The 15,723-nt window shown below is 35.4% G+C and overlaps 1 long non-coding RNA gene across 1 annotated transcript; it reads left to right on the plus strand.

Annotated features, from left to right (window-relative positions):
- Positions 1 to 1,340: 1,340 nt before the first annotated feature.
- LOC118351411 (uncharacterized) lies at positions 1,341 to 14,445 on the plus strand. The gene is made up of 4 exons (XR_004806857.2): positions 1,341 to 1,453; positions 7,584 to 7,694; positions 8,800 to 8,964; positions 14,285 to 14,445. It is a non-coding gene; the product is annotated as an uncharacterized LOC118351411 (long non-coding RNA).
- Positions 14,446 to 15,723: the final 1,278 nt, after the last annotated feature.

Below are 15,723 nucleotides of genomic sequence, written 5' to 3' on the forward strand. Positions count from 1 at the left end.
ACCATCAAGTCAGATGAGAGAAGTCACTTGAAAACAGTTGATTCAGCTGAGTGGAAGGAGCATTGAATTCAATCTAAGTAGAAAATGAGAGTTGAGAAAGGTGGAACTTCCACTGTACACAACGGTTTCAAAGAGATTTGCTATTAATGGCTGCAGAAAATGGGAAAGGAAGTGATAGCTAGAACATAATATGGGCCTAAGAAAGGTACATTTAGTGAGAATAGAAAAGATCATACTACACTAACAGCCTTGAGGTTTTCATAGTTGAAATACAATAAATATTTATTCATATTTATCATACTTATTTATGTGTACTTATTATATGCATAGTCATTTAATATAATGTGGTTTTCATGGTTGAAATACAATAAATATTTATTCATATTTATCACATTTGTGTGTACTTATTATATGCATAGTCATTTAATATAATATGTGCTATGTTACATAGCATATTACATAACATAAATATAAATATCACATGTATTTATATTATATAATAGATCAGATATTTATTCATCATCTGGGGCTCTGGTTATAAAGCCACATAGAGACTCGGGCTGATAGACGTTTTTATATTTCACTACCTGCAACAGACTGTTTGACAAAGCAGTAGGGAGGTAAAGGAATAAGGGCAATAGCGCAATGTTTTTAATTTAAGTGTCAGGTGACTGTATTGGCTCATCTTGAACTAAGCACAATCAACTTCTGGAAGAGGAGCTGACATTCTTTGGACAGTATGCAGGAGAAGGTGAAAAATACACATTAGGAGCTTGAATCGGTGTTAACATGGGGGGTTACAGATTTGTGATTTTCGTCGAAACTAGGAGAATTCAAACCATAAGTATGAGTGTGTCAACCAAAGGAGAGAATACAAATGAGAAAAATTGAGGTGAACCTTTTGGGCTAAGAAAGCCTTCAAGAAACACAAGGAAAAGAGAATGTAGCAAAAGTAACAGAAGCCGTAAGTGGTTAAGGAAGAAGGTAAGAATCAGACAAAGTGGATTTGGAAAGAGAACAGGTTTAAAAATTTTAGTAGTCAAAACAGTAATAATGCAGAAAGGTCTAGAAAGGGGAGGCCACTAGATCTTACATTCTACGGAGGCCCTGGCAAGAACGGTTCTGGTGTCTTGTCACCGGTGAGGACAGCATAGACATCCAGAGGCCCACAGCGGAGGTGGGGACTTTGGAAGCCAACCCAGTGAGAGTAAAATATTCTTTTAAGATTTCAGAAATGAATGAATGCAAAAAAATGGGGCAGGCATGAGAGAGGGAAAGAAAAAGCCCCTTTGTGTGGTTAAATAATATCTTATGAAAGTGAAAGAAGCCTACTGGGAAAGGAAAAATGAAACTGAAGAGGGAAACCCCTATATCCTAGCTCAAGAGAACACTTCCACTTTGACAGAGCAAAGATCAATGTCCTTTCAACATGTTTTGAAAGCAGCTGGTTTGGGTAAGACCATTTTGTTTGTGTTTTGTTTTGCTTTCAATGTCTTCATGTTTTGGGGCCTGTTTACGTCACTTACGTACATTCTATATCTTTTATTATAACAGTCTCACCATGTATTCAATATGGGTTAGATGATCTTCATTAGAAAACGGGCAAAAATTTGCATCTTTCATTGTATATTCACATCATTTTTCTGCTAAGCCATCATTACAGTGCCGGAAATTTCTCTCTGGATTAATTTATCACAGGCAGATCTTAAAAAAAAATATTTGATTTGCACATTCTTCTCTCTTTAATTCTTTTCGATATAAACCAGTGGATTATATATTCCATCATATTTTATTGTCTGGAGTAGGAAAAGAACAAGAACATATATATATGAACAAGAAAATATACAGTTTGTGCTCCTGCAACCTCAAGGGAAAATTGATCATTTCAGCACAATTTCCTCTGAAGTAAAACCCAGAATGTTTTTCTTTTTCTTTACAGACAAACTCATTATTTTATTTTATTTTTTTTGCAAAGCAGATATATTTAATATGGTATTTAAAACAATACAGTAGGAGAATCCCATTCTAGCTTTGGCTATGCCAAATAACTGGCTCCAGTTCTGTTTTGCAAATCACCCATAACTATCCCTCATCAGATATAAACTGTTTTCATTCATCATTAACATGAAACCAACACTAGTTGTTTATTTCATCCTACATGAATGTTTAGAGGATGGATGTGAATGTGACTCTGTTCTTTTTAGAAAATATATTTGGTACTGACATTCTACAAATGTCATTAGCTGGCATTTATTTTCTCTGGAAAGAAAGAAAAAGAAAAAAAAATGCAATTCTCCAGGTAATACCAAGAAACATGCCTTTGAATACTCTATGTCATATGTACATATTGTTTAGAAATCTTAAACTGTGATTTTTTTCTACATTATGTCAATTATAATAGGTAGCTAGACACTGAAATTTCTAAAAAATACATGGAAGTAATGATAATCTAAGCTATAGTGGTTGAATGTGATACCTAGAACCAAACTACCTGAGTCTGAATTGACATTACCATGTAAGAGCTACGTAATGGTGGACAAATTATTTAATTGATTTCTCTGTGACTCAGTTTCTTCATTTGCAAAATAGGCATGGGAATAAAACCTGTGTCATTAGATTGTCATGAGGGTTAAAGTAGTTAATACAAAAGGTGTGCTCAGAGGCACACCTTTCAGTATTAGGAATGGATGTTATGAGCCCTCACTATTAGCTGACATTTATTGTGTGTTTAAGATGTTTCTAAGAACTCCCTGTGGGTGACCTCATTTAATCCTCAGAATACAACTACAAAAATTGATTCTGTTTTCATTCTTACTTTACCGATAGTGACCAAATCCTTTCCCTCAGATTGTAGAACCTGGGTTCCACCCCAACGGGCTGGGCTTTAGAGACCTTTACCTGCCACAACACGCACTCCCACCAGGGACAGGTGATCAGAATGAACAAAAGTCAGAATAACTGAACTGATTCTGTGTGAAGTCATAAACTGAATCCATGATCCTATAAAGTATTAGGTGAAATTTTATTTTTAAATACTATATAGAGCATTAAGCTACTAAACCTAAGAAATTAAAGCTTTCTTTTTTTTTTTTTTTAAATTAAAGCTTTCTAAAGGTCTAACAACGGAGTCAAAAAGCAGAGATTCTAGAGAATGTCAAGTACATTTATTAACTTGCTAAACATTTAAACTGTGGCTAATATGTTTTTAATATGTTTCAGGGTCAAAGACCTACATGATTAGGAGTCAAAGACCCTTAAAGAATCCAAAGAAAGACACAGACCTTTCCATCCAGAAAGACATACATACATGTACAATTTAAAATATAATTTTAGGTGTTTCTAAGCCCCCATTCAGTCACGCCGGGTAAGAAACCATGACTAATATATAATGAAAAGAACTATCTAGCACTCTTGCAGTGTCTTACCTAAAAACTCAATGTGTCAAGACAGAGAGCCATAAAAGTGCATCCACTTGCAAATTTATGTTAGCCCACATCTTTCAGAAACTAACCAGAATAATAAATGTTTTAAGCTGAAAGGAAAACAAACCAAACTAGAAACTTTCCTTTAACTATAGTCTCATCATACAACTCTTAGAATTTAAAAGTCAAAATACGCTCACTTGGGGACACTATTCCTGTTTGCTTGTTTGCTTTTTCCAATAATGTTTTTAAAGAACAGTCAAGGGAAGCAACTTATTTTCTATGATTTTTGAAAAATAGGCAAGGTTCACTACTCCCATTCTGGTTTATTTTGGGAACTTAGTGTGTTAACTCCCTGAAGAAGTGAGCTCTGTTATCTTCCACATTACCCTTCTCAGGGCATGTTGCCTTCTGATGCAGGCCCTTATTTCATTTTAATGACAAGGCTCTGTAAATTTCAAAGGGTCTTACAATACCCAGCATTTCAGAAATACAGCCTGGTACATCTCTTCACTGTAATAGGCAAGGTTTTTCACATAATCTGGGCAAAGAATATCACCTTGGAAATTTTGAAAAGGAAAATAAGACTCCCTTAGGAAAAGAAAAATGCATGATTGTCATAGTTTGTGGAAAACATATTTCTCCAGTAGGAAACCCTATTCCAAAATATTGGATATTTTGTGTAAAAATAAGGATTTAGGGATTTGGAGAATCTTTTTTGTAAAAGCTTAATGTAGGTCCCATGGTTCATCACTTGCTATCTCTATTCTTACCCATTAAGAAATCAATAACTGTTTGGTATTTCCGAACTACAGTATTAAAAATTTAATATATATATTGACATATTCATTTACTTAAATTTAGTGCAATATCTTTACACCCAAGGACTAGCTATGGAGATTTATTATTTTTTCTGTCATTCATTATGAAAATTTTAAACTTACAGCAAAGGTAACAGAATCATTTATCTATTTATTTTTAAGATTTTATTTATTTATTCATGTGAGGCAGAGACATAGACAGAGGGAGAAGCAGGCTGCTCTGGGAGCCCGATGTGGGACTTGATCCCAGGACCCGGGGATCATGACCTGAGCCGAAGGTAGACACTCGACCACTGAGCCACCCAGGAGCCCCTTATGAATTTATTTTTGAGGGAGTGAGAGAGAGAGAGAGAGAGAGAGAGAGAGAGAGCATGAGGAGAGGCAGAGGGGGAGAGAAAGAGAGAAAGAATCTGAAGCAGACTCCACACTGAGCAGGGAGCCTGACATGGGTCGCAATCCCATGACCAGGAGATTGACATAGTTTTGGAATACAGGTGAGGTTTGGCGGGGTGAGGTCCAGAGCCAACGAACAAGAAAGGAGTCTTGAGATGTCTTTGGTGCAAAATGGTGGTTTTATTAAAGCCTGGGGACGGGACCCCTGAGCAGGAAGAGCTGCTGCACAGGGGTTGTGAGGGGTGACTGATTATATACCTGGGAGGTGGGGAAGGTAAGGAAAGGGGAAGTTTCAAAAGGATTTTCATATGTTAAAGGAGACTCACAGGATACTAGAGGACTTGTCATTGTCAAGTTAAGTTTGTTTTTCCCAGGAAGACTGGATGGCTCAGTGGTTGAGCATCTGCCTTCAGCTTAGGGCTTGGTCCCAGGGTGCTGGGATCGAGTCCTGCATCAGGCTCCCCAGAGGGAGTCTGCTTTCCCCTCTGCCTATGTCTCTGCCTCTCTCTGTGTGTCTCTCATGAATAAATATATTTTTTAAAAGGTTGTTTTTCCTTCTAGCAGGCATTAACATTCAAATAGTTGGGAGCTTCCTGGAGGAATGTCACACATATCCCACCCAGGAGTTAGGGGAGGGAGGTTGTAGGTGCCAACTTGTCCTTTGTCTTCAGCCAGCCTTCTGTTTCCTCATCAAGATCATAACCTGAGCTAAAACCAAGAGGTGGATGGTTAACCTACTGAGCCACCCAGGTGACCTTCATTTATTTTTCAATTAAAAATGCTTACTAAGTTCCCATTAAATACAAGGCAAAATAATTGCTTTGAATCTGCTTGAGAAGATATCACATATTCATAGGATATGAAAACTATAAATAGAATCAGAAAATGTATTTTGGCTAATTCTAAGAATGACATAGAGATCCAGAGGTAGGAGACAGCCATAACTCAACTGATAACATTCACAAGGGTTACAGTGTTGTAACAGACGCATGGGAACTGTTTTAGACTGTTTTGGAAATTCTATTTCATAGTGTTGGCACTTGCATATCAAGCCATCAGCATGCACACAGGCTCACGTGCCAACCCGCATGCACATACACTTACTGTTATATCTGTAGGTGATATAACTTGAGGCCACAAATTATTCATGTAATCTAAGTTTATTAGTATCGCAGAAAATACTGTCATTTGCTTTTAAAAAATATATATATTGTCTGATAAAATGCCAGGGTGGGAAAAATACTGAGACTTTTTTTATCATTCTGTTTCCAAGTCTATAATAGTTTTCCGATAAATTGAACTCACATAAAATGGGTTAGCTCAGTTAAAGTGCTTTAAGAAAAATTCTGTGTGTGTGTGTGTGTGGTGTTTCACAACACATGACCGTCTGTCATATCTCAATGCAAGAAATTAGTCTTCTCAGAGCTTTCTGATCCTTCTGTTTTCTCTTCCTCCAAATCACTGGAGGATTCTTTAAGTCTGAAGATATTCAGGGATCATTACTTTTACGAAAGATAAATTGGTGATTGAGGCTGAAGAGCTTCTTCTGGCCCAAAACAATATCGAAAGCTGTCATTGCCTGTCATTATCCCGATTAAAAATCATGAAATGGCCACCATAGAGGACTCTATCTAGAGTTCTTGTTCATACACTTGTTCAGAGTATTTTTAAATGGAAAAATTGATAAAACTTCACTTGAGAACATTTGATAGCCGTGCAAAATTATAATTTCTCAAGATTTTGGAATGTACTCCGTAGAGCCACTCGATAAAACCAAAAAGTCCAATTAGAGGTTAACTGTATTTGTAACTGATAAAAGGCATACACTCTCATACACACATATAACCGATATTTATGACACAATCCATTCATTCATTGTGAATATTTACTGAACACATGATAGACAACAAATGTGGTAACATATTAAAAAAGAAACAGCCATCGTTATTTTCTCAAGAAACTGAGTTTGAGGTTAATTCCTGCCAGTAAGTTTCTATTTCAATGGGAAAAACAACATACTTCAAGCTTTAACCAACTACTTGAAAGTTACAGAACTTTTCATAAAATGGCCTCAGCTATTACTTACTGGCTGTGATATTGTGGACTCGGTTTCCCTACTGATAAAAGACAATTATAGTACCTTTTTCAGGGACTTGTTGTGAAGATTCAATAAATAGCACACATGCATGTTTTGTTTTGTTTTGTGTTTTGTATAGAAACCAGCATATTGTAAGTCCCCAATAAGCATAACCTATTATATTTTTTTTTCTAGTCTAACATTTGATCTGTGACATTAGACTATAAGAAATAAACTATGCTCCCTGTCAGGCTTCCCCTAAGCCTGTCCCTGGAACGCCACATGAAACAAGGTAGACAAGCCTACCTTGCCCCCTTTAAATGAAGATGGAATTAGATACATTAAGGTTGCGAATTGAAGCAAGACAAAGCATCTGCTCAGCTGTTCTGATTTGAGGGGAAGGGGCCATGATGAGATCAAGGAGGGAATATGTTTTCAAAAGTTCAGTAGCTGGATTATAAAACATACATAATGCTAGACTATCACGATTCATGGAAAGTTACAAAAAGGGGATGTCGCATGAGTGCAGGTATTTAAAGAAGTTTACAGTAGTTTTTTCTATAGTGTGAATTAGTACAAAATGTTTGTAGCCGACGCTGGGGAGGAGTGAGTAGGTGGAAGCAGGAAGTTTTGCAAAGGTAGCTTTCACCCTTTCGCCAGGTGTGAAATGATTTGCACAGTGAGGCTTCACAAAGGCAAATGTCTGTATGGGTCTCACTCTTATACACAACCATATTTGTCAAAACACAGAGAAAATCAAGAACTTAACAAGGGAGCCATCCCACCTAAAAGCATTTGAATTCAATTAAAAACTTCAAAAGGCCCTGGCCCCCTTGGAAAATAAAAATTAACTCCCTCCTATCTTCTAAGATGGCAAGATGACAATTATGAAATGAAAAGATGGAAATGAATACAAAGGATATCTTCAGGGGAAAATCAGTATGATCTGATGCCTGGATGTATAAGAGGAATTAGAATGAGGTATGTGTCAATGATAATAGCAACATTTCCAAATTTGGATTGCAGGAAAATGATGGAATTGGAGGAAGAACCATTAAAAGCGGTCTACTTTAGCAGGCTTTCTTTGGTTTCTTGTGTTCTTCCAGTTTACCAGTTATAACATATATTCCAGCCAAAATTTTTAATTGGATGGTACATTATCATACTTAGCATCCCAAAGTAGGACGCCTGCCTTTTTTTTGTTTTGTTTTGTTTTGTTTTTTTTACTAAATAGAAGCTTCTCTAATCTAGACATGTTGCCAGAATATTTTTAAAATTTTTAAAATCTCTGCAACTAATCTCACTGTTAGGATTCTCTTTCAACCTGGAGTTGTTTATCACCGAATCAACATCATATTTTTTCTTCTATAAGGCAGTTTTACTGAGGCTTAACATTTTATGTCACTAAATGAAAGTGATACACGACTCATAACAAAATGGAAAAAACCAATCTCCGAGCTCCATTTTAAATAAATAGAGCTTACAACCCCTTAGCGAGATGAATAAGCTTTTTTGCTTTATTGGCTTTTGACAAAGTTGTAGATGCAAACATGGATTGGCTGATGCAGCAGAAATTCTGCAGTTTAGTAGTTCTAAGATTATTATATTGCACTTGCTAAAATACACACACAACATCTAATATTTTTTTATGAAATTAAATATGCCCTGCAATTTGCAACAGAATGCTAAAAGATGCATTTCTATATGCAGATGCTCTTTTAGAATAATTTTACCTGGCTAAACATCCATGAAGTAGTTTTATTCTCTCATGATTCTTTATTATGAAGATATCTCTTGAATAAATAGACACTACCCTTTTCCTACCTGAATCATTCAGTAGTACTATAACTTGATATTTGCATCTACAGTGAACAATTTGGTGAGGAGAGCTAGATCATGACAAACGGGTAGTGAAGGGATGTTTACAAGAGAAGCACTTTATGAGCATATTGTTAAGTGGAAAAGCAAAATCAAAACTGTATACACAATGTAGTGACCTTAGAGCACAGCTTCAAATTATTTAATATGAATGTCTAAAACCCATCCTCTTGAATCTGGGTAAGCTTGCGACTGTTTCAACCAGCAGACTGTGGATGACGTAATGCCACGTGACCCCTGAGACTGGGTCAGAAAAGACCACACTCCTGAGCTGCCAAGTCAGAAGTTAGACTACCTTGAGACTATCACAATGGAGAAGGTACATGAAGGCCTTTTGATGGACAGTCCCAGTTGAATCCAGCCCATGTCACAGGTGAGTCAGGAAACCATCTTGGAACTGGACCTTCCAGCCCAAGCTGTTCTAGTCACCTACCATCTGAGGCTCCCTACCTGAGGACCCAGCCACAGTAGAACACTGGGAAGCTGACCCACCTTTCTGAATTTCTAAACATAATCCTTTTGCACAATAAAATGTCTGTCTTACATTCTGCTGGTGTGCTACAAACAGCTCACATCAGCTTTTGAGCAATGGCTATTACATTTTCAGGAATTCTGAAAGCAAATTTGGCAGAGCCATTAAAAAAATATAGTTTAACAAATTAGATTAAAAACAAAATTAATGAATAGTCAAAACCCATAATTTCTCAAATATTTTACTACCTCAAGGTAGATATTAGGTCTTGTATTTACTGCTTTCTGTAATTCCTACCAAATTTATCATATTTCTATTTAGTAGTAACATATTCCATTTTTATGATTATACTCTATTAAGTATTAGAAAATCATTCCTGATTTGATTCACTCGTGATGAGATTTATAATAATTTGCCACTCTAACATCAAAAGAGTAAGCCCTTTTAGGTATATATGCAGTGTTATAATATGAAGAAAGAAATTGAGAGATGGCAGAGAGGGAAAAAAAATCGTATTTTTTTTTTTTCTTAAGAGCGTCAACCAACTAGTACTCAGCTGAATAGGTAATATCTGTTAGTATCTAGTGATTGTTTTATTGAACATGCAACAATTTTTAAGTAAAATTTCTTCATATTTTACATCAGTTAAATTCACTTAAAAATTCATACACTTCTTCTAAATGACCTTTTAGCCCTGATAAAAAATACTTTGCTGAACTAAACCCATGTGAAATCTAATTTCACTTGAGCTTCTTATGAAATTAATTTTAATGCCTAATCATACTGTCTTCATGCTGACAAAATCCATACTGAAGTTAATGAGACAGGTGTCTCCAAGGAATATCTGAAATTTTCATTCTACTCAAACAGCAGTAGTTCAAGGATCTTTGTTTTAATACTTTACCCTCCACCAACTTTTATTAAAAAAACAAACAAACAAAACAAAACAAAAATAAAAACAAAACCCACCTCAAATATGTTAAAATTAAGTCTATATGGAAGATTATGTAAAAAGTTAGTTAGATTTGCAACATTAAAAAGAATTATCTGACAAAACTCATTTACTTTCTTTTATTTTTTATAAATAATTATCTTTAATTCTAATATATCTGAGACCATATTTTTTGTTTCTCTCATCTCAAAAATGTTGAAGTCACACATCCTAATGCATGGCATGTTCTGTTTAGAAAACAACAGAATGAAAAAGAACCCATTTAAGATTTAAGATATACAATACAACTTTTTGACAACTCATTATGTAACTGACTTTCATTGCAAAGGTAGGTGATTTTGTTATCTACTTTCTCTGGAATCAGGGGATCTCATCAAGATGTTCCAAAGATTATTCAAAATTTGTGATATAAGTTATATTTTAAGTTTGTAAATATTTTATAAGCTTTAATTGGCAAAAATACACAAACATTGCAAACTTTGGTTGTAATATCTTACTTTATATCCAGCTTTAGAATTAACCTTCTCATGCTATGTTGTATTTGCATGTAAGTTTGGTGTAAATATATTGTTAGTCTAAAATGCTTTTTAAAAATGAACAACTATATGTATCAACTATGGTAAAAATATTTGGGAGATACTGTATTCTTGCAGATAATATTTAAATATATCTGTTCAGTGTTTCTCATGGTTTTTCAGTTATGCTTCTATCACACAATAGATGCTCAGATCTTTTAAAATACCTTAAGGATGCAAAGTACTGGAGTCTGATTTTACATTTATGAAATTTGTGACCTTTTATATTTTAATATTTTACTTGTAAAATCATGCTACAGAAGAAATGACTAATCACAAAATAACAATCATCATCTGAACTCATATCAAACAAATCTGAATCAGAAGTAGGATTAAAGCAAGATGTCAAAAACTATCACAAAATGTCCAAAGGATTGTATTTGGACTAAATGTGCTTTGTGCATGATTTTGCAAAATATATTTTATATTCTCTGCAAATTAAAGCATCTTAAAACAAAACACAGTAACTAAAAGGTAAGACTATATCTCCAACCAAAGCTTATGGTTGAATGAGTAGTTGAAATGTTCCCAAAAAGAGAACCCCTGATTCAAAGGGCATTACTGGGCAATCCTAACCAACACTAGGTAAAAAAATAACACTAATTCTATGCAAATTCTTCCCCAGAAAACTGAAAAGGAGAGAATATCCCCACCTCATTTTCTCAGTCCCACATTGCCCTAGCACAAAGTCAGAGACCACGGGAAAGCTACATTTCAAAATAAACATAGATGCAAAAATGAAGACAAAAAACTTAATAAGTAAATTGTAAAAATATTTTAAATGATAATGGATTATGACCAACTGGAATTTATCCCAAGAATGCAAAGTCTGTTTAACATTTCTAAATGCCCATTAACAGATAATGAGGTAAAGGAAAGGTGACATATATGTATAATGAATATCACTGAGGCTTAACAAAGGAAATCCTTCCATTTGCATCACCATGGATGGATCTGGACGACATTATGCTAAGTGAAATAAGCCAGACACAGAATGACAAATACCTAATGATCTCAATTACATGTGAAATCTAAAATAGTCAAACTCATAGAGGCAGGGAATAGAATGGTAGTTGCCAGGGGTTGGAGAGAAGGGAAGTTGGGGAAGTGATGGTTCAAGGATATAAACTTTCAGTCAAACAAGATAAGTAAGTTCTGGAGATCCAGCACACAGCATAGTGTCTGCAGCTAACAGTACTACATTGTATATGTAATAGGGCAGATCTCATGTACACATACACATCATCATCATCATCATCATCATCATATCAGAATAATGGAAGTAGAAGGAAACTGAGAGGTAATGGACATGTTTATGGCCTTGCTGATGATGGCTTCATGAGTATATACTTATCCTCAAACTCAAATGATATATATTAAATATGAACACCTTTTCCATGTCAATCATACCTCAGTAAAGTGGTTTAAAAGATAAAATTTAAAAAAGTTAATCACTGTCATTTATCATATTAAGAGAATAAAAATGAAAAAATATGATATCAATAGTTGCAAAATTAAAAAAAATTGAACAAAACTGAAGTCCAATTTCTGATAAAAATTCTTAGCAAACCAGATGTAAAAGAGAATATTCTCAACTTAATAAACAGCATCTATGTAAAACCTATAGCTAGTGGAATACTTCCTGGCAAAAAATATCACACTTTTCCCCTAGGGGCAGAAGTAAGACAAGGAAGTCTATTCTCATCACCTACCAAACTCAGTGATAAAATATGCACTTCATTATATAAGGAAATTTCTCCACTCTGTATCCTCAATACTTAGAACAATCCCTGGTAGATGGCAGTTAATAATTAATCTCCACAAAAGAATGTAAAAGCAAATATTGCTAGATTAACAAATACAAAAGATAGCAAAATTATGCAAAATACATAATTTGGAAGGTTGGAAGAAATAAAGATTTAATTTATTTTATTTTTTTTAATATTTATTTATTTATTCATGAGAGACACAGAGAGAGACAGGCAGAGACAACCAGAGGGAGAAGCGGGCTGGGACTCCAACCCAGATCCCAGGATCACCCCCTGAGCCAAAGGTAGAGGACGTTCAACCTCTGAGCCATCCAGGCATCCCAATTAAGTTTATTTTAAATAATTATAATTCAATATAGAGATGTTTTGACAGTCTCCATGTGTTTGTTTCACATAATACACGTGTAATGATGAATATAAGAAAAATTAATTACCTTCTTAAAATATGTGATAAACAAAACTAGATAAATGTGTGTTTAAATCCTTTATTAACATACTATTTATTAAGCAAGCAATGATGCCTGATAGCAATAGTAAGAAAACTATAAAAAAAAAAAGTAGCTCATATAAAAATGGTTGTCAAAATGTAGTCATGTCATCTTTGTTATACTGAAAAGTACTAGCTGTTAAAGATTCCAACAGCTTTCAAATGACTTTTACTTAATGCCACATTTATTTCGGTATTTAGACTCATGTGTAATCAAGTACGTAATGTACTCTGGGATTTTCATTTATTTATTATTTTTACTGAAATATTGAAGCGAGTCAAAGTTCTATGATTAATATTTCAGATAAAGAGTAAATCGCCATAATCTTTTGCCAACAAAGCTGAATGTCTCTTAAATATGGTTACAACAGCACGCATGCACGGCTTACTGATAGGTTTAATTGGCTAAAGGAGCCCAGTGCAATACTGCAGAATTGTGAGTTCCCACTCTTTGAGGCAGATACAAATCTCAGCCTGTGAATCCAGATGGGCAAGAAATGTAAGTGTATTTTTATATAAGTTATATTAATGCTTACAAGCTCACATAAATTTCAGGGGTTCTGACCACTTCTCCCAAAGCTGCATTTAATCTGGCGGGAGAATTCTTAATACAAAAGCAAGGGGAGGCAGGTATGCACGCTGTTTTTCGAGTCTTCTAACCAGTCACAAAGCTTTTTCTAGAATACAGTCATTCAGGTTGCATCTGGGACACCCTTTCTGTCTATGACAAGTCCACTGCTTCATAGAACTAGAATTGAGGGGACTTTAAACAGAACATCTACAAGCCTTATAGCACACATGCACACTGGAGCCCAGGTCCCTGGGTTTGAATCCCAAACCTACTGGGCACTAACTCTGTAATCTTGGGCACCATCATTAACATGTGTGTGTCTCAGCTTCCTTTTGCAAAAAATGGGTATAATAATATGGATTGAAATGCTATTATATTACATGTATAGAACAGTTCTTAACACTCGGTAGTCTATGTGCTTTGCTGTGAAGTATTATCAACAGTCATATTTACTGCATGAATTTACAACAAAAATGAGGGTAGAGAAGAGTCAGGAATACAGGATGCCCCAATCACTCTTACGTGGCTTGTATGAGGAGACAGATAGACTTCCTCATAATGAACCCCAGATAGTCATAAGCTTCACTGGAAAACCATCACTCCCACTTCCACCCTTTGGGACCTGCCATTGAAAACATACAGCATAGAATGCAGGCTTCCTGGGAGCAGGAGATGACTGGATACACAAATCAAGCACCTCCTCCTAATTGACAAATGAAAATGAGCCATTCCTTCCCTGTAGGAGAATAGGAGCCTTGCACTGACAGGGAGTCACATGACTGAGGAATAAAAGCACTGCTCCCTCTGACAACTATTTTCCATTGTCAAAATATAACACATTTTTTTTTCACTTTCCACCCTTTGCAGGTGCTTTCCCTGTGCCTAAAAATGAGTTGTGAAGAAACTGTGCTGGATAAATAAATGCCCCCAAATGAAAAATCTTTATAGTTACTGGTGATTTTTTATTTAAAATCCAAACAACGCTGTCATTATTTTTGTTTTCTTTTGCCCAGAAATATTAGATTAATATTATGCAAAGATAAAAAATAAAATATGATAAAAAAAAAGAATTGTTCTCTTTGTTTTCTCTACCATTGCACTGAGGGACTGATTTAAGACATGCGGTATCATGTCTTAAAGAGTAAATTGCACCCCAACCCCAGGGATGTGCTGCAAGGTAGGGGAAGAGAAAGGGAAATCATCCAGATCTAAGGGCTCCCCGTTTTCCTCAGACTCTCCCCATGCTTCAGGATAGAGATCTTTACACTGTTCTGAGAGGGGCACAGAGACTTCCCTCATTCTCCCTGTTGTTCTCTTTACAACACAGTCCAACTGACATAAAGCTCAAAAGGCAAGATTTGACCTCTGGCAAAATGGAATCCAGGTATGTTAGCTGGCAGAGAGGGACAGGGGTGGTAGGAGGTTACAGGAAAATAAAGATTCACATTAAAATAATGTCCATTGCAGCCAAGTCATTACATGATTGCGATGAAATTAAATCTTCTGGTGCGAGATTAACACGCAACGAAAGTATGACGAAATGGAAGCTGAAACGTCTGAAATGAAATTCTTGAAAAATCTTCATCTTAAAAATATCTGAAAATAATTGTTTGCTAAAAACATCTAAATTTAAACTGGCTGAGGAGCTGCTCATTGATGCTCTTCAACTTAATAACTTACCAATTAAGAAATCTGTGTAGTCAGGGAATTTGGGTTTCAAGTCAATTCCTCTTTCAAGAATTCAGATCAGGTGATTTAAAACTACCCCGCCTTTCAGGACAGGCTACTATAAAACAAGCTAAAACAAGCGGTAAGAGCTCTTAAACATTTGCAACTATGTTTCTGCATGAATCAACCTTTTTTTTATATAAAGATTTTATTTATTTATTCATGAGAGACACAGAGAGAGAGAAAGAGAGGCAGAGACACAGGCAGAGGGAGAAGCAGGTTCCACGCAGGGAGCCTGATGTGGGACTCGATTCCAGGACCCTGGGATTACGCCCTGGGCCGAAGACAGATGCTCAACCGCTGAGCCACACAAGCATCTTTTTTTTTTTTTTAATTAAAAGTCCTTTAGATAAAGTGAAATGGAAATTGAAGAGGGTTCTGTAGACCCTCTTAGCAACCAAGGAATCAATTCATCTTAAAATATAACACACAATTATTAGTCTTAAAATGGGATAAAATTCTAGAAAGAGTAAAAACGTGATTTCACTTGGACAACTGGGGGTCATATAACAACAGTACCAATAAAAATAACATGTTTAAACTTGGTTTCCTTTGTACCATGTACTAATCAAAGTGCT

This window comes from Canis lupus, chromosome 18 (assembly GCF_003254725.2).
Source record: "Canis lupus dingo isolate Sandy chromosome 18, ASM325472v2, whole genome shotgun sequence".
NCBI classification, from domain to species: domain Eukaryota; kingdom Metazoa; phylum Chordata; class Mammalia; order Carnivora; family Canidae; genus Canis; species Canis lupus.